Source organism: Schistocerca piceifrons, unplaced genomic scaffold (genome assembly GCF_021461385.2).
Source record: "Schistocerca piceifrons isolate TAMUIC-IGC-003096 unplaced genomic scaffold, iqSchPice1.1 HiC_scaffold_116, whole genome shotgun sequence".
Classification (NCBI taxonomy): domain Eukaryota; kingdom Metazoa; phylum Arthropoda; class Insecta; order Orthoptera; family Acrididae; genus Schistocerca; species Schistocerca piceifrons.
In genome coordinates this window covers 20,709-41,878 of record NW_025726972.1, presented here as the reverse complement: position 1 = coordinate 41,878, position 21,170 = coordinate 20,709, and the positions used below count along the sequence as shown (strand labels likewise).

Sequence of the window (21,170 nt, the reverse complement as noted above, 5' to 3'; positions counted from 1 at the left end):
CAGCAGGGCGATAAAACAAATATCTAATGTGACGTACTTACTGATGATCCAGAGACGATTCAGCATGTGTGTGCCAATCCAGAAGTAGAAAGCGCCTAAGTATCACAATATTAAGTTGGTTAGTTTGATGCTCGCCTGGAGCCTATCATTAGCTTCCCATGAGGGCCGAAATGCACAGCGTAGCCGTTGCTAGGGAACGGCCTCTTCTGTCGTTTTTTGTTTTCTCTGCGTCAGTGTGAATATTGATAACTACAGTTCTGCTCGTTCCACTAAAGACAGATGGCGACGGAAAACAATGGTGTAAGGCACCATGTTTAAGCTGTGGTTCCCCGAAAGTGAGGGTGGGGTGCAACCTCACATCTGACAACTCGTTTTAAATACTCTAAAACCAACGTATTTCCTTCACACAAGAAAAAAAACACGCTAATTTCGCAGTCAGGCTCTGGAGATATACCGAGAAACGACGGTGGAAGAGATTTGGCGCCCACGCGTCAGATTGGCCGAGCGGTCTAAGGCGCCAGATTTAAGCTCTGGTTCCCGAAGGGGAGCGTGGGTTCGAACCCCACATCTGACAATGCATTTTAAATATTCCAAAACTACCAATTTCGTACATGCGGGAAAACAAGTAAATTACGCGGGAACAGGTTCCACAGATACTACGAGAAACGGCAGTGACTATGGTGCCTTGCCTTGCAAGTCTGATTGTCTGGCGGCCTGAAAGAATGGAAAGCTGTTAGGAGACATGGCTTTCAGCCACCGAGGCCCGGAATCGATTCCCGGTAGCCGAACATTCTTTTGTTTGCTGAGTCTTGGTTATTCTCACGGCATTTACGATATCTTTGGGTTTGTGGTTTTTGGGGTCCAAGCATCAGGCGAGCAAACGTGAACGAAAGCAGATATGTGCGTAAATGAGTGTCAGGGCAGTAATAAAGGTGGATGAGACGGTGGATCGGGTATTGGACTGCAGACGTGCCACATTGCGTAGCTCGATAGCTGAGTAAGTTAGAGCGTCGTGCTGTGAACACAAAGGCCACGTATTCGACCGCACCAAGTGCCATTTCATTTTTCTCCCCTAAAAGACAATGCTTCCTCCAGCGACACACTGCCAGGTAAATAACAAGCGATCTTCACAAGAAGTAAGGTGTCTACACGTTGCGCGATACTGTCGCCAACGGCCACACCGGCGCGTAGTGCAGCGGTTCTCGTCTGTTCACCGGCGTTAGGAATCGTTGGCCGTGGTTAGTACATGGATGCGTGCTCGGCTGGGAACTCGACGTGCTGTTGCCTTCTTTCATTTTGCATTTTTCCTTCGGCTTCGTTGTTGCTTAGCAATAATTATGCGGTCCCGCACGCTGACGCACTCTTGCCTCTCGGTACACTAAGGGGCGAATCTGTGGCCACAATAAAATGAAAGGTTCTGTCGTGTGTTTGTCGTTTTTTGGTCTCTCCCAGTCGTTTGTCGCGCCTGCCCTCCTACATATATGCCCATTTCCAAGCGTCAGCTTTCGCGTCAGCCGAGCAAAGTCGAGACAAGTCGACACATGGAGACACACGATGCTGAGAAACGAAAGCCGCAGACTAGCGCCCTGGCAGCACGGAGACTGAGACGAGGGGCGAAGGAAAACTATTCGTACCGCGACAGTTCACAGTTTCGAAGATCGCGTTTCGTTACGTGGAATACCCGTAGAAGAAAAAAGTACCTTTTGTGCGGTGGCCGGGAATCGAACCCGGATCAACTGCTTGGGAAGCAACCATGCTGACCGTTACACCACCACCGCGTTGTGCTGCGTCCCACCCACGCCTTGATGTGTCGGCTACCCTCCTGCCATCAGAGGCCGAAGGCGACGGCGCTGTAGGCGCTCAACGCCAGGGCGGAGGTGAGCACATCTGAACGCAGTGCGTAGGTGCTGCTAGGGCGATGTAGCGTAGCTAGAAGCAGAACTGACAGCCGTTTGAAAAACTGCCCTTTAATTTACAGCAGGGCGATAAAACAAATATCTAATGTGACGTACTTACTGATGATCCAGAGACGATTCAGCATGTGTGTGCCAATCCAGAAGTAGAAAGCGCCTAAGTATCACAATATTAAGTTGGTTAGTTTGATGCTCGCCTGGAGCCTATCATTAGCTTCCCCTGAGGGCGAAATGCACAGCGTAGCCGTTGCTAGGGAACGGCCTCTTCTGTCGTTTTTTGTTTTCTCTGCGTCAGTGTGAATATTGATAACTACAGTTCTGCTCGTTCCACTAAAGACAGATGGCGACGGAAAACAATGGTGTAAGGCACCATGTTTAAGCTGTGGTTCCCGAAAGTGAGGGTGGGGTGCAACCTCACATCTGACAACTCGTTTTAAATACTCTAAAACCAACGTATTTCCTTCACACAAGAAAAAAAACACGCTAATTTCGCAGTCAGGCTCTGGAGATATACCGAGAAACGACGGTGGAAGAGATTTGGCGCCCACGCGTCAGATTGGCCGAGCGGTCTAAGGCGCCAGATTTAAGCTCTGGTTCCCGAAGGGGAGCGTGGGTTCGAACCCCACATCTGACAATGCATTTTAAATATTCCAAAACTACCAATTTCGTACATGCGGGAAAACAAGTAAATTACGCGGGAACAGGTTCCACAGATACTACGAGAAACGGCAGTGACTATGGTGCTTGCCTTGCAAGTCTGATTGTCTGGCGGCCTGAAAGAATGGAAAGCTGTTAGGAGACATGGCTTTCAGCCACGAGGCCCGGAATCGATTCCCGGTAGCCGAACATTCTTTTGTTTGCTGAGTCTTGGTTATTCTCACGGCATTTACGATATCTTTGGGTTGTGGTTTTTGGGGTCCAAGCATCAGGCGAGCAAACGTGAACGAAAGCAGATATGTGCGTAAATGAGTGTCAGGGCAGTAATAAAGGTGGATGAGACGGTGGATCGGGTATTGGACTGCAGACGTGCCACATTGCGTAGCTCGATAGCTGAGTAAGTTAGAGCGTCGTGCTGTGAACACAAAGGCCACGTATTCGACCGCACCAAGTGCCATTTCATTTTTCTCCCCTAAAAGACAATGCTTCCTCCAGCGACACACTGCCAGGTAAATAACAAGCGATCTTCACAAGAAGTAAGGTGTCTACACGTTGCGCGATACTGTCGCCAACGGCCACACCGCGCGTAGTGCAGCGGTTCTCGTCTGTTCACCGGCGTTAGGAATCGTTGGCCGTGGTTAGTACATGGATGCGTGCTCGGCTGGGAACTCGACGTGCTGTTGCCTTCTTTCATTTTGCATTTTTCCTTCGGCTTCGTTGTTGCTTAGCAATAATTATGCGGTCCCGCACGCTGACGCCACTCTTGCCTCTCGGTACACTAAGGGGCGAATCTGTGGCCACAATAAAATGAAAGGTTCTGTCGTGTGTTTGTCGTTTTTTGGTCTCTCCCAGTCGTTTGTCGCGCCTGCCCTCTACATATATGCCCATTTCCAAGCGTCAGCTTTCGCGTCAGCCGAGCAAAGTCGAGACAAGTCGACACATGGAGACACACGATGCTGAGAAACGAAAGCCGCAGACTAGCGCCCTGGCAGCACGGACTGAGACGAGGGGCGAAGGAAAACTATTCGTACCGCGACAGTTCACAGTTTCGAAGATCGCGTTTCGTTACGTGGAATACCCGTAGAAGAAAAAAGTACCTTTTGTGCGGTGGCCGGGAATCGAACCCGGATCAACTGCTTGGGAAGCAACCATGCTGACCGTTACACCACCACCGCGTTGTGCTGCGTCCCACCCACGCCTTGATGTGTCCGCTACCCTCCTGCCATCAGAGGCCGAAGGCGACGGCGCTGTAGGCGCTCAACGCCAGGGCGGAGGTGAGCACATCTGAACGCAGTGCGTAGGTGCTGCTAGGGCGATGTAGCGTAGCTAGAAGCAGAACTGACAGCCGTTGAAAAACTGCCCTTTAATTTACAGCAGGGCGATAAAACAAATATCTAATGTGACGTACTTACTGATGATCCAGAGACGATTCAGCATGTGTGTGCCAATCCAGAAGTAGAAAGCGCCTAAGTATCACAATATTAAGTTGGTTAGTTTGATGCTCGCCTGGAGCCTATCATTAGCTTCCCCTGAGGGCGAAATGCACAGCGTAGCCGTTGCTAGGGAACGGCCTCTTCTGTCGTTTTTTGTTTTCTCTGCGTCAGTGTGAATATTGATAACTACAGTTCTGCTCGTTCCACTAAAGACAGATGGCGACGGAAAACAATGGTGTAAGGCACCATGTTTAAGCTGTGGTTCCCGAAAGTGAGGGTGGGGTGCAACCTCACATCTGACAACTCGTTTTAAATACTCTAAAACCAACGTATTTCCTTCACACAAGAAAAAAAACACGCTAATTTCGCAGTCAGGCTCTGGAGATATACCGAGAAACGACGGTGGAAGAGATTTGGCGCCCACGCGTCAGATTGGCCGAGCGGTCTAAGGCGCCAGATTTAAGCTCTGGTTCCCGAAGGGGAGCGTGGGTTCGAACCCCACATCTGACAATGCATTTTAAATATTCCAAAACTACCAATTTCGTACATGCGGGAAAACAAGTAAATTACGCGGGAACAGGTTCCACAGATACTACGAGAAACGGCAGTGACTATGGTGCTTGCCTTGCAAGTCTGATTGTCTGGCGGCCTGAAAGAATGGAAAGCTGTTAGGAGACATGGCTTTCAGCCACGAGGCCCGGAATCGATTCCCGGTAGCCGAACATTCTTTTGTTTGCTGAGTCTTGGTTATTCTCACGGCATTTACGATATCTTTGGGTTGTGGTTTTTGGGGTCCAAGCATCAGGCGAGCAAACGTGAACGAAAGCAGATATGTGCGTAAATGAGTGTCAGGGCAGTAATAAAGGTGGATGAGACGGTGGATCGGGTATTGGACTGCAGACGTGCCACATTGCGTAGCTCGATAGCTGAGTAAGTTAGAGCGTCGTGCTGTGAACACAAAGGCCACGTATTCGACCGCACCAAGTGCCATTTCATTTTTCTCCCCTAAAAGACAATGCTTCCTCCAGCGACACACTGCCAGGTAAATAACAAGCGATCTTCACAAGAAGTAAGGTGTCTACACGTTGCGCGATACTGTCGCCAACGGCCACACCGCGCGTAGTGCAGCGGTTCTCGTCTGTTCACCGGGCGTTAGGAATCGTTGGCCGTGGTTAGTACATGGATGCGTGCTCGGCTGGGAACTCGACGTGCTGTTGCCTTCTTTCATTTTGCATTTTTCCTTCGGCTTCGTTGTTGCTTAGCAATAATTATGCGGTCCCGCACGCTGACGCCACTCTTGCCTCTCGGTACACTAAGGGGCGAATCTGTGGCCACAATAAAATGAAAGGTTCTGTCGTGTGTTTGTCGTTTTTTGGTCTCTCCCAGTCGTTTGTCGCGCCTGCCCTCTACATATATGCCCATTTCCAAGCGTCAGCTTTCGCGTCAGCCGAGCAAAGTCGAGACAAGTCGACACATGGAGACACACGATGCTGAGAAACGAAAGCCGCAGACTAGCGCCCTGGCAGCACGGACTGAGACGAGGGGCGAAGGAAAACTATTCGTACCGCGACAGTTCACAGTTTCGAAGATCGCGTTTCGTTACGTGGAATACCCGTAGAAGAAAAAAGTACCTTTTGTGCGGTGGCCGGGAATCGAACCCGGATCAACTGCTTGGGAAGCAACCATGCTGACCGTTACAACCACCACCGCGTTGTGCTGCGTCCCACCCACGCCTTGATGTGTCGGCTACCCTCCTGCCATCAGAGGCCGAAGGCGACGGCGCTGTAGGCGCTCAACGCCAGGGCGGAGGTGAGCACATCTGAACGCAGTGCGTAGGTGCTGCTAGGGCGATGTAGCGTAGCTAGAAGCAGAACTGACAGCCGTTGAAAAACTGCCCTTTAATTTACAGCAGGGCGATAAAACAAATATCTAATGTGACGTACTTACTGATGATCCAGAGACGATTCAGCATGTGTGTGCCAATCCAGAAGTAGAAAGCGCCTAAGTATCACAATATTAAGTTGGTTAGTTTGATGCTCGCCTGGAGCCTATCATTAGCTTCCCCTGAGGGCGAAATGCACAGCGTAGCCGTTGCTAGGGAACGGCCTCTTCTGTCGTTTTTTGTTTTCTCTGCGTCAGTGTGAATATTGATAACTACAGTTCTGCTCGTTCCACTAAAGACAGATGGCGACGGAAAACAATGGTGTAAGGCACCATGTTTAAGCTGTGGTTCCCGAAAGTGAGGGTGGGGTGCAACCTCACATCTGACAACTCGTTTTAAATACTCTAAAACCAACGTATTTCCTTCACACAAGAAAAAAAACACGCTAATTTCGCAGTCAGGCTCTGGAGATATACCGAGAAACGACGGTGGAAGAGATTTGGCGCCCACGCGTCAGATTGGCCGAGCGGTCTAAGGCGCCAGATTTAAGCTCTGGTTCCCGAAGGGGAGCGTGGGTTCGAACCCCACATCTGACAATGCATTTTAAATATTCCAAAACTACCAATTTCGTACATGCGGGAAAACAAGTAAATTACGCGGGAACAGGTTCCACAGATACTACGAGAAACGGCAGTGACTATGGTGCTTGCCTTGCAAGTCTGATTGTCTGGCGGCCTGAAAGAATGGAAAGCTGTTAGGAGACATGGCTTTCAGCCACGAGGCCCGGAATCGATTCCCGGTAGCCGAACATTCTTTTGTTTGCTGAGTCTTGGTTATTCTCACGGCATTTACGATATCTTTGGGTTGTGGTTTTTGGGGTCCAAGCATCAGGCGAGCAAACGTGAACGAAAGCAGATATGTGCGTAAATGAGTGTCAGGGCAGTAATAAAGGTGGATGAGACGGTGGATCGGGTATTGGACTGCAGACGTGCCACATTGCGTAGCTCGATAGCTGAGTAAGTTAGAGCGTCGTGCTGTGAACACAAAGGCCACGTATTCGACCGCACCAAGTGCCATTTCATTTTTCTCCCCTAAAAGACAATGCTTCCTCCAGCGACACACTGCCAGGTAAATAACAAGCGATCTTCACAAGAAGTAAGGTGTCTACACGTTGCGCGATACTGTCGCCAACGGCCACACCGCGCGTAGTGCAGCGGTTCTCGTCTGTTCACCGGCGTTAGGAATCGTTGGCCGTGGTTAGTACATGGATGCGTGCTCGGCTGGGAACTCGACGTGCTGTTGCCTTCTTTCATTTTGCATTTTTCCTTCGGCTTCGTTGTTGCTTAGCAATAATTATGCGGTCCCGCACGCTGACGCCACTCTTGCCTCTCGGTACACTAAGGGGCGAATCTGTGGCCACAATAAAATGAAAGGTTCTGTCGTGTGTTTGTCGTTTTTTGGTCTCTCCCAGTCGTTTGTCGCGCCTGCCCTCTACATATATGCCCATTTCCAAGCGTCAGCTTTCGCGTCAGCCGAGCAAAGTCGAGACAAGTCGACACATGGAGACACACGATGCTGAGAAACGAAAGCCGCAGACTAGCGCCCTGGCAGCACGGACTGAGACGAGGGGCGAAGGAAAACTATTCGTACCGCGACAGTTCACAGTTTCGAAGATCGCGTTTCGTTACGTGGAATACCCGTAGAAGAAAAAAGTACCTTTTGTGCGGTGGCCGGGAATCGAACCCGGATCAACTGCTTGGGAAGCAACCATGCTGACCGTTACACCACCACCGCGTTGTGCTGCGTCCCACCCACGCCTTGATGTGTCCGCTACCCTCCTGCCATCAGAGGCCGAAGGCGACGGCGCTGTAGGCGCTCAACGCCAGGGCGGAGGTGAGCACATCTGAACGCAGTGCGTAGGTGCTGCTAGGGCGATGTAGCGTAGCTAGAAGCAGAACTGACAGCCGTTGAAAAACTGCCCTTTAATTTACAGCAGGGCGATAAAACAAATATCTAATGTGACGTACTTACTGATGATCCAGAGACGATTCAGCATGTGTGTGCCAATCCAGAAGTAGAAAGCGCCTAAGTATCACAATATTAAGTTGGTTAGTTTGATGCTCGCCTGGAGCCTATCATTAGCTTCCCCTGAGGGCGAAATGCACAGCGTAGCCGTTGCTAGGGAACGGCCTCTTCTGTCGTTTTTTGTTTTCTCTGCGTCAGTGTGAATATTGATAACTACAGTTCTGCTCGTTCCACTAAAGACAGATGGCGACGGAAAACAATGGTGTAAGGCACCATGTTTAAGCTGTGGTTCCCGAAAGTGAGGGTGGGGTGCAACCTCACATCTGACAACTCGTTTTAAATACTCTAAAACCAACGTATTTCCTTCACACAAGAAAAAAAACACGCTAATTTCGCAGTCAGGCTCTGGAGATATACCGAGAAACGACGGTGGAAGAGATTTGGCGCCCACGCGTCAGATTGGCCGAGCGGTCTAAGGCGCCAGATTTAAGCTCTGGTTCCCGAAGGGGAGCGTGGGTTCGAACCCCACATCTGACAATGCATTTTAAATATTCCAAAACTACCAATTTCGTACATGCGGGAAAACAAGTAAATTACGCGGGAACAGGTTCCACAGATACTACGAGAAACGGCAGTGACTATGGTGCTTGCCTTGCAAGTCTGATTGTCTGGCGGCCTGAAAGAATGGAAAGCTGTTAGGAGACATGGCTTTCAGCCACGAGGCCCGGAATCGATTCCCGGTAGCCGAACATTCTTTTGTTTGCTGAGTCTTGGTTATTCTCACGGCATTTACGATATCTTTGGGTTGTGGTTTTTGGGGTCCAAGCATCAGGCGAGCAAACGTGAACGAAAGCAGATATGTGCGTAAATGAGTGTCAGGGCAGTAATAAAGGTGGATGAGACGGTGGATCGGGTATTGGACTGCAGACGTGCCACATTGCGTAGCTCGATAGCTGAGTAAGTTAGAGCGTCGTGCTGTGAACACAAAGGCCACGTATTCGACCGCACCAAGTGCCATTTCATTTTTCTCCCCTAAAAGACAATGCTTCCTCCAGCGACACACTGCCAGGTAAATAACAAGCGATCTTCACAAGAAGTAAGGTGTCTACACGTTGCGCGATACTGTCGCCAACGGCCACACCGCGCGTAGTGCAGCGGTTCTCGTCTGTTCACCGGCGTTAGGAATCGTTGGCCGTGGTTAGTACATGGATGCGTGCTCGGCTGGGAACTCGACGTGCTGTTGCCTTCTTTCATTTTGCATTTTTCCTTCGGCTTCGTTGTTGCTTAGCAATAATTATGCGGTCCCGCACGCTGACGCCACTCTTGCCTCTCGGTACACTAAGGGGCGAATCTGTGGCCACAATAAAATGAAAGGTTCTGTCGTGTGTTTGTCGTTTTTTGGTCTCTCCCAGTCGTTTGTCGCGCCTGCCCTCTACATATATGCCCATTTCCAAGCGTCAGCTTTCGCGTCAGCCGAGCAAAGTCGAGACAAGTCGACACATGGAGACACACGATGCTGAGAAACGAAAGCCGCAGACTAGCGCCCTGGCAGCACGGACTGAGACGAGGGGCGAAGGAAAACTATTCGTACCGCGACAGTTCACAGTTTCGAAGATCGCGTTTCGTTACGTGGAATACCCGTAGAAGAAAAAAGTACCTTTTGTGCGGTGGCCGGGAATCGAACCCGGATCAACTGCTTGGGAAGCAACCATGCTGACCGTTACACCACCACCGCGTTGTGCTGCGTCCCACCCACGCCTTGATGTGTCCGCTACCCTCCTGCCATCAGAGGCCGAAGGCGACGGCGCTGTAGGCGCTCAACGCCAGGGCGGAGGTGAGCACATCTGAACGCAGTGCGTAGGTGCTGCTAGGGCGATGTAGCGTAGCTAGAAGCAGAACTGACAGCCGTTGAAAAACTGCCCTTTAATTTACAGCAGGGCGATAAAACAAATATCTAATGTGACGTACTTACTGATGATCCAGAGACGATTCAGCATGTGTGTGCCAATCCAGAAGTAGAAAGCGCCTAAGTATCACAATATTAAGTTGGTTAGTTTGATGCTCGCCTGGAGCCTATCATTAGCTTCCCCTGAGGGCGAAATGCACAGCGTAGCCGTTGCTAGGGAACGGCCTCTTCTGTCGTTTTTTGTTTTCTCTGCGTCAGTGTGAATATTGATAACTACAGTTCTGCTCGTTCCACTAAAGACAGATGGCGACGGAAAACAATGGTGTAAGGCACCATGTTTAAGCTGTGGTTCCCGAAAGTGAGGGTGGGGTGCAACCTCACATCTGACAACTCGTTTTAAATACTCTAAAACCAACGTATTTCCTTCACACAAGAAAAAAAACACGCTAATTTCGCAGTCAGGCTCTGGAGATATACCGAGAAACGACGGTGGAAGAGATTTGGCGCCCACGCGTCAGATTGGCCGAGCGGTCTAAGGCGCCAGATTTAAGCTCTGGTTCCCGAAGGGGAGCGTGGGTTCGAACCCCACATCTGACAATGCATTTTAAATATTCCAAAACTACCAATTTCGTACATGCGGGAAAACAAGTAAATTACGCGGGAACAGGTTCCACAGATACTACGAGAAACGGCAGTGACTATGGTGCTTGCCTTGCAAGTCTGATTGTCTGGCGGCCTGAAAGAATGGAAAGCTGTTAGGAGACATGGCTTTCAGCCACGAGGCCCGGAATCGATTCCCGGTAGCCGAACATTCTTTTGTTTGCTGAGTCTTGGTTATTCTCACGGCATTTACGATATCTTTGGGTTGTGGTTTTTGGGGTCCAAGCATCAGGCGAGCAAACGTGAACGAAAGCAGATATGTGCGTAAATGAGTGTCAGGGCAGTAATAAAGGTGGATGAGACGGTGGATCGGGTATTGGACTGCAGACGTGCCACATTGCGTAGCTCGATAGCTGAGTAAGTTAGAGCGTCGTGCTGTGAACACAAAGGCCACGTATTCGACCGCACCAAGTGCCATTTCATTTTTCTCCCCTAAAAGACAATGCTTCCTCCAGCGACACACTGCCAGGTAAATAACAAGCGATCTTCACAAGAAGTAAGGTGTCTACACGTTGCGCGATACTGTCGCCAACGGCCACACCGCGCGTAGTGCAGCGGTTCTCGTCTGTTCACCGGCGTTAGGAATCGTTGGCCGTGGTTAGTACATGGATGCGTGCTCGGCTGGGAACTCGACGTGCTGTTGCCTTCTTTCATTTTGCATTTTTCCTTCGGCTTCGTTGTTGCTTAGCAATAATTATGCGGTCCCGCACGCTGACGCCACTCTTGCCTCTCGGTACACTAAGGGGCGAATCTGTGGCCACAATAAAATGAAAGGTTCTGTCGTGTGTTTGTCGTTTTTTGGTCTCTCCCAGTCGTTTGTCGCGCCTGCCCTCTACATATATGCCCATTTCCAAGCGTCAGCTTTCGCGTCAGCCGAGCAAAGTCGAGACAAGTCGACACATGGAGACACACGATGCTGAGAAACGAAAGCCGCAGACTAGCGCCCTGGCAGCACGGACTGAGACGAGGGGCGAAGGAAAACTATTCGTACCGCGACAGTTCACAGTTTCGAAGATCGCGTTTCGTTACGTGGAATACCCGTAGAAGAAAAAAGTACCTTTTGTGCGGTGGCCGGGAATCGAACCCGGATCAACTGCTTGGGAAGCAACCATGCTGACCGTTACACCACCACCGCGTTGTGCTGCGTCCCACCCACGCCTTGATGTGTCCGCTACCCTCCTGCCATCAGAGGCCGAAGGCGACGGCGCTGTAGGCGCTCAACGCCAGGGCGGAGGTGAGCACATCTGAACGCAGTGCGTAGGTGCTGCTAGGGCGATGTAGCGTAGCTAGAAGCAGAACTGACAGCCGTTGAAAAACTGCCCTTTAATTTACAGCAGGGCGATAAAACAAATATCTAATGTGACGTACTTACTGATGATCCAGAGACGATTCAGCATGTGTGTGCCAATCCAGAAGTAGAAAGCGCCTAAGTATCACAATATTAAGTTGGTTAGTTTGATGCTCGCCTGGAGCCTATCATTAGCTTCCCCTGAGGGCGAAATGCACAGCGTAGCCGTTGCTAGGGAACGGCCTCTTCTGTCGTTTTTTGTTTTCTCTGCGTCAGTGTGAATATTGATAACTACAGTTCTGCTCGTTCCACTAAAGACAGATGGCGACGGAAAACAATGGTGTAAGGCACCATGTTTAAGCTGTGGTTCCCGAAAGTGAGGGTGGGGTGCAACCTCACATCTGACAACTCGTTTTAAATACTCTAAAACCAACGTATTTCCTTCACACAAGAAAAAAAACACGCTAATTTCGCAGTCAGGCTCTGGAGATATACCGAGAAACGACGGTGGAAGAGATTTGGCGCCCACGCGTCAGATTGGCCGAGCGGTCTAAGGCGCCAGATTTAAGCTCTGGTTCCCGAAGGGGAGCGTGGGTTCGAACCCCACATCTGACAATGCATTTTAAATATTCCAAAACTACCAATTTCGTACATGCGGGAAAACAAGTAAATTACGCGGGAACAGGTTCCACAGATACTACGAGAAACGGCAGTGACTATGGTGCTTGCCTTGCAAGTCTGATTGTCTGGCGGCCTGAAAGAATGGAAAGCTGTTAGGAGACATGGCTTTCAGCCACGAGGCCCGGAATCGATTCCCGGTAGCCGAACATTCTTTTGTTTGCTGAGTCTTGGTTATTCTCACGGCATTTACGATATCTTTGGGTTGTGGTTTTTGGGGTCCAAGCATCAGGCGAGCAAACGTGAACGAAAGCAGATATGTGCGTAAATGAGTGTCAGGGCAGTAATAAAGGTGGATGAGACGGTGGATCGGGTATTGGACTGCAGACGTGCCACATTGCGTAGCTCGATAGCTGAGTAAGTTAGAGCGTCGTGCTGTGAACACAAAGGCCACGTATTCGACCGCACCAAGTGCCATTTCATTTTTCTCCCCTAAAAGACAATGCTTCCTCCAGCGACACACTGCCAGGTAAATAACAAGCGATCTTCACAAGAAGTAAGGTGTCTACACGTTGCGCGATACTGTCGCCAACGGCCACACCGCGCGTAGTGCAGCGGTTCTCGTCTGTTCACCGGCGTTAGGAATCGTTGGCCGTGGTTAGTACATGGATGCGTGCTCGGCTGGGAACTCGACGTGCTGTTGCCTTCTTTCATTTTGCATTTTTCCTTCGGCTTCGTTGTTGCTTAGCAATAATTATGCGGTCCCGCACGCTGACGCCACTCTTGCCTCTCGGTACACTAAGGGGCGAATCTGTGGCCACAATAAAATGAAAGGTTCTGTCGTGTGTTTGTCGTTTTTTGGTCTCTCCCAGTCGTTTGTCGCGCCTGCCCTCTACATATATGCCCATTTCCAAGCGTCAGCTTTCGCGTCAGCCGAGCAAAGTCGAGACAAGTCGACACATGGAGACACACGATGCTGAGAAACGAAAGCCGCAGACTAGCGCCCTGGCAGCACGGACTGAGACGAGGGGCGAAGGAAAACTATTCGTACCGCGACAGTTCACAGTTTCGAAGATCGCGTTTCGTTACGTGGAATACCCGTAGAAGAAAAAAGTACCTTTTGTGCGGTGGCCGGGAATCGAACCCGGATCAACTGCTTGGGAAGCAACCATGCTGACCGTTACACCACCACCGCGTTGTGCTGCGTCCCACCCACGCCTTGATGTGTCCGCTACCCTCCTGCCATCAGAGGCCGAAGGCGACGGCGCTGTAGGCGCTCAACGCCAGGGCGGAGGTGAGCACATCTGAACGCAGTGCGTAGGTGCTGCTAGGGCGATGTAGCGTAGCTAGAAGCAGAACTGACAGCCGTTGAAAAACTGCCCTTTAATTTACAGCAGGGCGATAAAACAAATATCTAATGTGACGTACTTACTGATGATCCAGAGACGATTCAGCATGTGTGTGCCAATCCAGAAGTAGAAAGCGCCTAAGTATCACAATATTAAGTTGGTTAGTTTGATGCTCGCCTGGAGCCTATCATTAGCTTCCCCTGAGGGCGAAATGCACAGCGTAGCCGTTGCTAGGGAACGGCCTCTTCTGTCGTTTTTTGTTTTCTCTGCGTCAGTGTGAATATTGATAACTACAGTTCTGCTCGTTCCACTAAAGACAGATGGCGACGGAAAACAATGGTGTAAGGCACCATGTTTAAGCTGTGGTTCCCGAAAGTGAGGGTGGGGTGCAACCTCACATCTGACAACTCGTTTTAAATACTCTAAAACCAACGTATTTCCTTCACACAAGAAAAAAAACACGCTAATTTCGCAGTCAGGCTCTGGAGATATACCGAGAAACGACGGTGGAAGAGATTTGGCGCCCACGCGTCAGATTGGCCGAGCGGTCTAAGGCGCCAGATTTAAGCTCTGGTTCCCGAAGGGGAGCGTGGGTTCGAACCCCACATCTGACAATGCATTTTAAATATTCCAAAACTACCAATTTCGTACATGCGGGAAAACAAGTAAATTACGCGGGAACAGGTTCCACAGATACTACGAGAAACGGCAGTGACTATGGTGCTTGCCTTGCAAGTCTGATTGTCTGGCGGCCTGAAAGAATGGAAAGCTGTTAGGAGACATGGCTTTCAGCCACGAGGCCCGGAATCGATTCCCGGTAGCCGAACATTCTTTTGTTTGCTGAGTCTTGGTTATTCTCACGGCATTTACGATATCTTTGGGTTGTGGTTTTTGGGGTCCAAGCATCAGGCGAGCAAACGTGAACGAAAGCAGATATGTGCGTAAATGAGTGTCAGGGCAGTAATAAAGGTGGATGAGACGGTGGATCGGGTATTGGACTGCAGACGTGCCACATTGCGTAGCTCGATAGCTGAGTAAGTTAGAGCGTCGTGCTGTGAACACAAAGGCCACGTATTCGACCGCACCAAGTGCCATTTCATTTTTCTCCCCTAAAAGACAATGCTTCCTCCAGCGACACACTGCCAGGTAAATAACAAGCGATCTTCACAAGAAGTAAGGTGTCTACACGTTGCGCGATACTGTCGCCAACGGCCACACCGCGCGTAGTGCAGCGGTTCTCGTCTGTTCACCGGCGTTAGGAATCGTTGGCCGTGGTTAGTACATGGATGCGTGCTCGGCTGGGAACTCGACGTGCTGTTGCCTTCTTTCATTTTGCATTTTTCCTTCGGCTTCGTTGTTGCTTAGCAATAATTATGCGGTCCCGCACGCTGACGCCACTCTTGCCTCTCGGTACACTAAGGGGCGAATCTGTGGCCACAATAAAATGAAAGGTTCTGTCGTGTGTTTGTCGTTTTTTGGTCTCTCCCAGTCGTTTGTCGCGCCTGCCCTCTACATATATGCCCATTTCCAAGCGTCAGCTTTCGCGTCAGCCGAGCAAAGTCGAGACAAGTCGACACATGGAGACACACGATGCTGAGAAACGAAAGCCGCAGACTAGCGCCCTGGCAGCACGGACTGAGACGAGGGGCGAAGGAAAACTATTCGTACCGCGACAGTTCACAGTTTCGAAGATCGCGTTTCGTTACGTGGAATACCCGTAGAAGAAAAAAGTACCTTTTGTGCGGTGGCCGGGAATCGAACCCGGATCAACTGCTTGGGAAGCAACCATGCTGACCGTTACACCACCACCGCGTTGTGCTGCGTCCCACCCACGCCTTGATGTGTCGGCTACCCTCCTGCCATCAGAGGCCGAAGGCGACGGCGCTGTAGGCGCTCAACGCCAGGGCGGAGGTGAGCACATCTGAACGCAGTGCGTAGGTGCTGCTAGGGCGATGTAGCGTAGCTAGAAGCAGAACTGACAGCCGTTGAAAAACTGCCCTTTAATTTACAGCAGGGCGATAAAACAAATATCTAATGTGACGTACTTACTGATGATCCAGAGACGATTCAGCATGTGTGTGCCAATCCAGAAGTAGAAAGCGCCTAAGTATCACAATATTAAGTTGGTTAGTTTGATGCTCGCCTGGAGCCTATCATTAGCTTCCCCTGAGGGCGAAATGCACAGCGTAGCCGTTGCTAGGGAACGGCCTCTTCTGTCGTTTTTTGTTTTCTCTGCGTCAGTGTGAATATTGATAACTACAGTTCTGCTCGTTCCACTAAAGACAGATGGCGACGGAAAACAATGGTGTAAGGCACCATGTTTAAGCTGTGGTTCCCGAAAGTGAGGGTGGGGTGCAACCTCACATCTGACAACTCGTTTTAAATACTCTAAAACCAACGTATTTCCTTCACACAAGAAAAAAAACACGCTAATTTCGCAGTCAGGCTCTGGAGATATACCGAGAAACGACGGTGGAAGAGATTTGGCGCCCACGCGTCAGATTGGCCGAGCGGTCTAAGGCGCCAGATTTAAGCTCTGGTTCCCGAAGGGGAGCGTGGGTTCGAACCCCACATCTGACAATGCATTTTAAATATTCCAAAACTACCAATTTCGTACATGCGGGAAAACAAGTAAATTACGCGGGAACAGGTTCCACAGATACTACGAGAAACGGCAGTGACTATGGTGCTTGCCTTGCAAGTCTGATTGTCTGGCGGCCTGAAAGAATGGAAAGCTGTTAGGAGACATGGCTTTCAGCCACGAGGCCCGGAATCGATTCCCGGTAGCCGAACATTCTTTTGTTTGCTGAGTCTTGGTTATTCTCACGGCATTTACGATATCTTTGGGTTGTGGTTTTTGGGGTCCAAGCATCAGGCGAGCAAACGTGAACGAAAGCAGATATGTGCGTAAATGAGTGTCAGGGCAGTAATAAAGGTGGATGAGACGGTGGATCGGGTATTGGACTGCAGACGTGCCACATTGCGTAGCTCGATAGCTGAGTAAGTTAGAGCGTCGTGCTGTGAACACAAAGGCCACGTATTCGACCGCACCAAGTGCCATTTCATTTTTCTCCCCTAAAAGACAATGCTTCCTCCAGCGACACACTGCCAGGTAAATAACAAGCGATCTTCACAAGAAGTAAGGTGTCTACACGTTGCGCGATACTGTCGCCAACGGCCACACCGCGCGTAGTGCAGCGGTTCTCGTCTGTTCACCGGCGTTAGGAATCGTTGGCCGTGGTTAGTACATGGATGCGTGCTCGGCTGGGAACTCGACGTGCTGTTGCCTTCTTTCATTTTGCATTTTTCCTTCGGCTTCGTTGTTGCTTAGCAATAATTATGCGGTCCCGCACGCTGACGCCACTCTTGCCTCTCGGTACACTAAGGGGCGAATCTGTGGCCACAATAAAATGAAAGGTTCTGTCGTGTGTTTGTCGTTTTTTGGTCTCTCCCAGTCGTTTGTCGCGCCTGCCCTCTACATATATGCCCATTTCCAAGCGTCAGCTTTCGCGTCAGCCGAGCAAAGTCGAGACAAGTCGACACATGGAGACACACGATGCTGAGAAACGAAAGCCGCAGACTAGCGCCCTGGCAGCACGGACTGAGACGAGGGGCGAAGGAAAACTATTCGTACCGCGACAGTTCACAGTTTCGAAGATCGCGTTTCGTTACGTGGAATACCCGTAGAAGAAAAAAGTACCTTTTGTGCGGTGGCCGGGAATCGAACCCGGATCAACTGCTTGGGAAGCAACCATGCTGACCGTTACACCACCACCGCGTTGTGCTGCGTCCCACCCACGCCTTGATGTGTCCGCTACCCTCCTGCCATCAGAGGCCGAAGGCGACGGCGCTGTAGGCGCTCAACGCCAGGGCGGAGGTGAGCACATCTGAACGCAGTGCGTAGGTGCTGCTAGGGCGATGTAGCGTAGCTAGAAGCAGAACTGACAGCCGTTGAAAAACTGCCCTTTAATTTACAGCAGGGCGATAAAACAAATATCTAATGTGACGTACTTACTGATGATCCAGAGACGATTCAGCATGTGTGTGCCAATCCAGAAGTAGAAAGCGCCTAAGTATCACAATATTAAGTTGGTTAGTTTGATGCTCGCCTGGAGCCTATCATTAGCTTCCCCTGAGGGCGAAATGCACAGCGTAGCCGTTGCTAGGGAACGGCCTCTTCTGTCGTTTTTTGTTTTCTCTGCGTCAGTGTGAATATTGATAACTACAGTTCTGCTCGTTCCACTAAAGACAGATGGCGACGGAAAACAATGGTGTAAGGCACCATGTTTAAGCTGTGGTTCCCGAAAGTGAGGGTGGGGTGCAACCTCACATCTGACAACTCGTTTTAAATACTCTAAAACCAACGTATTTCCTTCACACAAGAAAAAAAACACGCTAATTTCGCAGTCAGGCTCTGGAGATATACCGAGAAACGACGGTGGAAGAGATTTGGCGCCCACGCGTCAGATTGGCCGAGCGGTCTAAGGCGCCAGATTTAAGCTCTGGTTCCCGAAGGGGAGCGTGGGTTCGAACCCCACATCTGACAATGCATTTTAAATATTCCAAAACTACCAATTTCGTACATGCGGGAAAACAAGTAAATTACGCGGGAACAGGTTCCACAGATACTACGAGAAACGGCAGTGACTATGGTGCTTGCCTTGCAAGTCTGATTGTCTGGCGGCCTGAAAGAATGGAAAGCTGTTAGGAGACATGGCTTTCAGCCACGAGGCCCGGAATCGATTCCCGGTAGCCGAACATTCTTTTGTTTGCTGAGTCTTGGTTATTCTCACGGCATTTACGATATCTTTGGGTTGTGGTTTTTGGGGTCCAAGCATCAGGCGAGCAAACGTGAACGAAAGCAGATATGTGCGTAAATGAGTGTCAGGGCAGTAATAAAGGTGGATGAGACGGTGGATCGGGTATTGGACTGCAGACGTGCCACATTGCGTAGCTCGATAGCTGAGTAAGTTAGAGCGTCGTGCTGTGAACACAAAGGCCACGTATTCGACCGCACCAAGTGCCATTTCATTTTTCTCCCCTAAAAGACAATGCTTCCTCCAGCGACACACTGCCAGGTAAATAACAAGCGATCTTCACAAGAAGTAAGGTGTCTACACGTTGCGCGATACTGTCGCCAACGGCCACACCGCGCGTAGTGCAGCGGTTCTCGTCTGTTCACCGGCGTTAGGAATCGTTGGCCGTGGTTAGTACATGGATGCGTGCTCGGCTGGGAACTCGACGTGCTGTTGCCTTCTTTCATTTTGCATTTTTCCTTCGGCTTCGTTGTTGCTTAGCAATAATTATGCGGTCCCGCACGCTGACGCCACTCTTGCCTCTCGGTACACTAAGGGGCGAATCTGTGGCCACAATAAAATGAAAGGTTCTGTCGTGTGTTTGTCGTTTTTTGGTCTCTCCCAGTCGTTTGTCGCGCCTGCCCTCTACATATATGCCCATTTCCAAGCGTCAGCTTTCGCGTCAGCCGAGCAAAGTCGAGACAAGTCGACACATGGAGACACACGATGCTGAGAAACGAAAGCCGCAGACTAGCGCCCTGGCAGCACGGACTGAGACGAGGGGCGAAGGAAAACTATTCGTACCGCGACAGTTCACAGTTTCGAAGATCGCGTTTCGTTACGTGGAATACCCGTAGAAGAAAAAAGTACCTTTTGTGCGGTGGCCGGGAATCGAACCCGGATCAACTGCTTGGGAAGCAACCATGCTGACCGTTACACCACCACCGCGTTGTGCTGCGTCCCACCCACGCCTTGATGTGTCGGCTACCCTCCTGCCATCAGAGGCCGAAGGCGACGGCGCTGTAGGCGCTCAACGCCAGGGCGGAGGTGAGCACATCTGAACGCAGTGCGTAGGTGCTGCTAGGGCGATGTAGCGTAGCTAGAAGCAGAACTGACAGCCGTTGAAAAACTGCCCTTTAATTTACAGCAGGGCGATAAAACAAATATCTAATGTGACGTACTTACTGATGATCCAGAGACGATTCAGCATGTGTGTGCCAATCCAGAAGTAGAAAGCGCCTAAGTATCACAATATTAAGTTGGTTAGTTTGATGCTCGCCTGGAGCCTATCATTAGCTTCCCCTGAGGGCGAAATGCACAGCGTAGCCGTTGCTAGGGAACGGCCTCTTCTGTCGTTTTTTGTTTTCTCTGCGTCAGTGTGAATATTGATAACTACAGTTCTGCTCGTTCCACTAAAGACAGATGGCGACGGAAAACAATGGTGTAAGGCACCATGTTTAAGCTGTGGTTCCCGAAAGTGAGGGTGGGGTGCAACCTCACATCTGACAACTCGTTTTAAATACTCTAAAACCAACGTATTTCCTTCACACAAGAAAAAAAACACGCTAATTTCGCAGTCAGGCTCTGGAGATATACCGAGAAACGACGGTGGAAGAGATTTGGCGCCCACGCGTCAGATTGGCCGAGCGGTCTAAGGCGCCAGATTTAAGCTCTGGTTCCCGAAGGGGAGCGTGGGTTCGAACCCCACATCTGACAATGCATTTTAAATATTCCAAAACTACCAATTTCGTACATGCGGGAAAACAAGTAAATTACGCGGGAACAGGTTCCACAGATACTACGAGAAACGGCAGTGACTATGGTGCTTGCCTTGCAAGTCTGATTGTCTGGCGGCCTGAAAGAATGGAAAGCTGTTAGGAGACATGGCTTTCAGCCACGAGGCCCGGAATCGATTCCCGGTAGCCGAACATTCTTTTGTTTGCTGAGTCTTGGTTATTCTCACGGCATTTACGATATCTTTGGGTTGTGGTTTTTGGGGTCCAAGCATCAGGCGAGCAAACGTGAACGAAAGCAGATATGTGCGTAAATGAGTGTCAGGGCAGTAATAAAGGTGGATGAGACGGTGGATCGGGTATTGGACTGCAGACGTGCCACATTGCGTAGCTCGATAGCTGAGTAAGTTAGAGCGTCGTGCTGTGAACACAAAGGCCACGTATTCGACCGCACCAAGTGCCATTTCATTTTTCTCCCCTAAAAGACAATGCTTCCTCCAGCGACACACTGCCAGGTAAATAACAAGCGATCTTCACAAGAAGTAAGGTGTCTACACGTTGCGCGATACTGTCGCCAACGGCCACACCGCGCGTAGTGCAGCGGTTCTCGTCTGTTCACCGGCGTTAGGAATCGTTGGCCGTGGTTAGTACATGGATGCGTGCTCGGCTGGGAACTCGACGTGCTGTTGCCTTCTTTCATTTTGCATTTTTCCTTCGGCTTCGTTGTTGCTTAGCAATAATTATGCGGTCCCGCACGCTGACGCCACTCTTGCCTCTCGGTACACTAAGGGGCGAATCTGTGGCCACAATAAAATGAAAGGTTCTGTCGTGTGTTTGTCGTTTTTTGGTCTCTCCCAGTCGTTTGTCGCGCCTGCCCTCTACATATATGCCCATTTCCAAGCGTCAGCTT

At 50.3% G+C, this 21,170-nt stretch overlaps 21 non-coding genes across 21 annotated transcripts; 11 read left to right on the top strand and 10 right to left on the bottom strand.

Annotated features, from left to right (window-relative positions):
• Window positions 1–490: 490 nt before the first annotated feature.
• On the top strand, window positions 491–574 carry Trnal-uaa. Its single transcript has one exon. It is a non-coding gene; the product is annotated as a tRNA-Leu (tRNA).
• Window positions 575–1,706: 1,132 nt separating this feature from the next.
• On the bottom strand, window positions 1,707–1,778 carry Trnag-ccc. The gene has a single exon. It is a non-coding gene; the product is annotated as a tRNA-Gly (tRNA).
• A 685-nt stretch (window positions 1,779–2,463) lies between these two features.
• Window positions 2,464–2,547, top strand: Trnal-uaa. Its single transcript has one exon. It is a non-coding gene; the product is annotated as a tRNA-Leu (tRNA).
• Window positions 2,548–3,673: 1,126 nt separating this feature from the next.
• On the bottom strand, window positions 3,674–3,745 carry Trnag-ccc. Its single transcript has one exon. It is a non-coding gene; the product is annotated as a tRNA-Gly (tRNA).
• Window positions 3,746–4,429: 684 nt separating this feature from the next.
• Trnal-uaa lies at window positions 4,430–4,513 on the top strand. Its single transcript has one exon. It is a non-coding gene; the product is annotated as a tRNA-Leu (tRNA).
• Window positions 4,514–5,640: 1,127 nt separating this feature from the next.
• Window positions 5,641–5,713, bottom strand: Trnag-ccc. Its single transcript has one exon. It is a non-coding gene; the product is annotated as a tRNA-Gly (tRNA).
• A 684-nt stretch (window positions 5,714–6,397) lies between these two features.
• Trnal-uaa lies at window positions 6,398–6,481 on the top strand. Its single transcript has one exon. It is a non-coding gene; the product is annotated as a tRNA-Leu (tRNA).
• Window positions 6,482–7,607: 1,126 nt separating this feature from the next.
• On the bottom strand, window positions 7,608–7,679 carry Trnag-ccc. Its single transcript has one exon. It is a non-coding gene; the product is annotated as a tRNA-Gly (tRNA).
• Window positions 7,680–8,363: 684 nt separating this feature from the next.
• On the top strand, window positions 8,364–8,447 carry Trnal-uaa. Its single transcript has one exon. It is a non-coding gene; the product is annotated as a tRNA-Leu (tRNA).
• Window positions 8,448–9,573: 1,126 nt separating this feature from the next.
• On the bottom strand, window positions 9,574–9,645 carry Trnag-ccc. The gene has a single exon. It is a non-coding gene; the product is annotated as a tRNA-Gly (tRNA).
• Window positions 9,646–10,329: 684 nt separating this feature from the next.
• On the top strand, window positions 10,330–10,413 carry Trnal-uaa. The gene has a single exon. It is a non-coding gene; the product is annotated as a tRNA-Leu (tRNA).
• Window positions 10,414–11,539: 1,126 nt separating this feature from the next.
• Trnag-ccc lies at window positions 11,540–11,611 on the bottom strand. Its single transcript has one exon. It is a non-coding gene; the product is annotated as a tRNA-Gly (tRNA).
• Window positions 11,612–12,295: 684 nt separating this feature from the next.
• Trnal-uaa lies at window positions 12,296–12,379 on the top strand. Its single transcript has one exon. It is a non-coding gene; the product is annotated as a tRNA-Leu (tRNA).
• A 1,126-nt stretch (window positions 12,380–13,505) lies between these two features.
• Trnag-ccc lies at window positions 13,506–13,577 on the bottom strand. Its single transcript has one exon. It is a non-coding gene; the product is annotated as a tRNA-Gly (tRNA).
• Window positions 13,578–14,261: 684 nt separating this feature from the next.
• On the top strand, window positions 14,262–14,345 carry Trnal-uaa. Its single transcript has one exon. It is a non-coding gene; the product is annotated as a tRNA-Leu (tRNA).
• Window positions 14,346–15,471: 1,126 nt separating this feature from the next.
• On the bottom strand, window positions 15,472–15,543 carry Trnag-ccc. The gene has a single exon. It is a non-coding gene; the product is annotated as a tRNA-Gly (tRNA).
• A 684-nt stretch (window positions 15,544–16,227) lies between these two features.
• Window positions 16,228–16,311, top strand: Trnal-uaa. The gene has a single exon. It is a non-coding gene; the product is annotated as a tRNA-Leu (tRNA).
• Window positions 16,312–17,437: 1,126 nt separating this feature from the next.
• Trnag-ccc lies at window positions 17,438–17,509 on the bottom strand. The gene has a single exon. It is a non-coding gene; the product is annotated as a tRNA-Gly (tRNA).
• Window positions 17,510–18,193: 684 nt separating this feature from the next.
• On the top strand, window positions 18,194–18,277 carry Trnal-uaa. Its single transcript has one exon. It is a non-coding gene; the product is annotated as a tRNA-Leu (tRNA).
• A 1,126-nt stretch (window positions 18,278–19,403) lies between these two features.
• On the bottom strand, window positions 19,404–19,475 carry Trnag-ccc. The gene has a single exon. It is a non-coding gene; the product is annotated as a tRNA-Gly (tRNA).
• Window positions 19,476–20,159: 684 nt separating this feature from the next.
• On the top strand, window positions 20,160–20,243 carry Trnal-uaa. Its single transcript has one exon. It is a non-coding gene; the product is annotated as a tRNA-Leu (tRNA).
• The last annotated feature ends 927 nt before the right edge of the window (window positions 20,244–21,170 follow it).